The following is a 2338-nucleotide window of genomic DNA, read 5'->3' as shown; positions in this document are numbered from 1 at the left end:
TCCCAATAGTTTATTTTTGGTTTTGTTTCCCTTATCTCAGGAGACATAGCTAGAAAGAAGTTCTATGGCTAATGTCCAAAAAGCTACTTCCTATGTTCTTTTCTAGGATTTTTATGGTTTCAGGACTCACATTTAGGTCTTTACTCCATTTTGAACTTATTTTTGTGTATGGCATAAGAAAGTAGTCTAGTTTCATTCTTTTGCATGTAGTTGTCCAGTTTTCCCAACACCATTTGTTAAAGAGCCAGTCTTTTTCCCAATAGACAGTCTTTCCTGTTTTGTTGAAGATTGGTTGACCATACACTTGTAGGTTCATTTCTGGGTTTTCTACTCTGTTCCACTGATCCAATGTGTCTGTTTTCCTGACAGTACCATACTGTTTTGATGACTACAGTTTTGCAATATAACTAGAAGTCCAGAATTCTGATCCCCATTTTGCTTTGTTTTTCAAGGTTGCTTTGCTCTTCAGTGTCTTTTGTGGTTCCATACACATTGTAGGAATATTTGCTCTTGTTCTGGGAAAATGCTCGTGGTATTTTGATAGGGGTTACATTAAATGTGTAGATTGCTTTGGGTAGTATAGACATTCTAACAAGATTTGTTCTTCAAGTCCATGAGCATGGACTATCTTTCCATTTCTTTGTGTCATCTTCAATTTTTTTCATCAGTGTTTATATTTTTCCATTTTTCACTTCTTTAGTTAGGTTTATTCCTGGGTAACATTGTTTTTGGTACAATTGCAAATGGGATTATTTTCTTAATTTCTCTTTCTGCTGTAACTTTATTGGTGTATAGAATTGCAACAGATTTCTGTATATTGATTTTGTATCCTGTGACTTTACTGAATTTGTAAATCAATTCTAGCAGTTTTTTTTGTGGAGTTTTCTGGTTTTCTATATACAGTATTATACCATCTGCAAATAGTGAAAATTTTACTACTTCTTTGCCAATCTGGATTCCTTTTATTTCTTTTGTTTTATTGTTATGACTAGGACTTCTCATACTATGCTGAATAAAAGTGGATAGAATGGATATCCTTATCTCATTTCTGACCAGAAAGGAAAAGCTCCAAGTTTTCCCTCAATAAGGATGATAATAGCTGTGGGTTTTTCATATATGGCCTTTATTATGTTGAGGATATCCCTCTAAACCTACTGTATTGAGGACTTTTATCATGAAAGGATGCTATATTTTGTCAAATGCTTTTTCTGCACCTATTGAAATGATATGGTTCTTGTCCTCTAATGTATCTCTCTATTGATCAATTGATTATTCATCCTACAAGAAGCTGTAACTTTATTAATTGTAGAAGCAGTATAAATTTCAAACCAAGCTGCAGTTTTTGAAACACCAAAAATTGGTCCTTGTTTTCAGATGGTTACATTGTAAATTCTATAATAACATTTAAAATGTCATTCCTATTTTTCTTCAGGACTTGGCTGCCTTTACTCTTGACACATTTGCTTGTGACATGACCAATTCTATGTCCTTATACTTTACATGTGCTTCTTCAACCTCTTCCTTTCACTCTCCTCCTGCACAGTTGGAGTCTGTGTATTTTTTGAATATTTGAGACAGCTTCACCTTGAACTTTGAATTTCTCAGCAGCTGCCATATGTGCCAGCTGAGATAAATCCTCGATCTTGGCTTCCCCAAAAATTATGTAGGAATCTGAAGCTGGGCTCTTGCAGACATCTGGTTTTGTGATGATAAAGAGGATATTCTTAGATTTCCAAATAGTGATCTTAGTAACCCCTGTAACCTTTGCAGACCCATTTGGACATAGGCTTCCATACTTTCTTTTTACTCTGTTTTGCTTTACTGACTGGTTCTTTATTAATTTCAACTGCTGCTGCCAGCTGGGCTTGTGTGGTTGCCAAGTGTGGAATCTTGTTTCTCAGACTCTGGTACTGATTCATCAATGTTGGATTCTATTCCAGACCCTGTCTCAGTGTGAGGCTATGGTAACTACCGCTTTATAGCAGGCATGGTTTCAGTGGGTTCAACTGGCATTGTTGCAGGGAACATGGAACTATGATGTCAGCAGAAAGGAAAGGAAGAGAGCAAGAGTAGTCCATGCCTGTTGCAGAAGGAATGTCTTTTATTAATGTGATGTATCATGTTGATTGATTTGTGAATATTGAATCACCCCTGCAACCCAATTATAAATCCCTCTTAATTGTGGTGAATGATTTTTTTTAATGTTTTGTTGGATTTGATTTACCAGTATTTTGTTGAAGATTTTTGCATCTAAATTTATCAGAGATACTGGCCTATAGTTCTTTTTTGTGGAGCCTTTATCTGATACTGTTATCAGGTAATGCTGATTTCCTGGAAT

General features: G+C 35.5%; 1 pseudogene; it reads right to left on the bottom strand.

Annotated features, from left to right (window-relative positions):
* Positions 1-1378: 1378 nt before the first annotated feature.
* LOC112911585 (nascent polypeptide-associated complex subunit alpha pseudogene) lies at positions 1379-2013 on the bottom strand (annotated as a pseudogene).
* Between the last annotated feature and the right edge of the window lie 325 nt (positions 2014-2338).

This window comes from Vulpes vulpes, chromosome 7 (genome assembly GCF_048418805.1).
Source record: "Vulpes vulpes isolate BD-2025 chromosome 7, VulVul3, whole genome shotgun sequence".
In the NCBI taxonomy this organism is placed as follows: domain Eukaryota; kingdom Metazoa; phylum Chordata; class Mammalia; order Carnivora; family Canidae; genus Vulpes; species Vulpes vulpes.
This window is presented reverse-complemented; position numbering and strand designations above follow the sequence as displayed.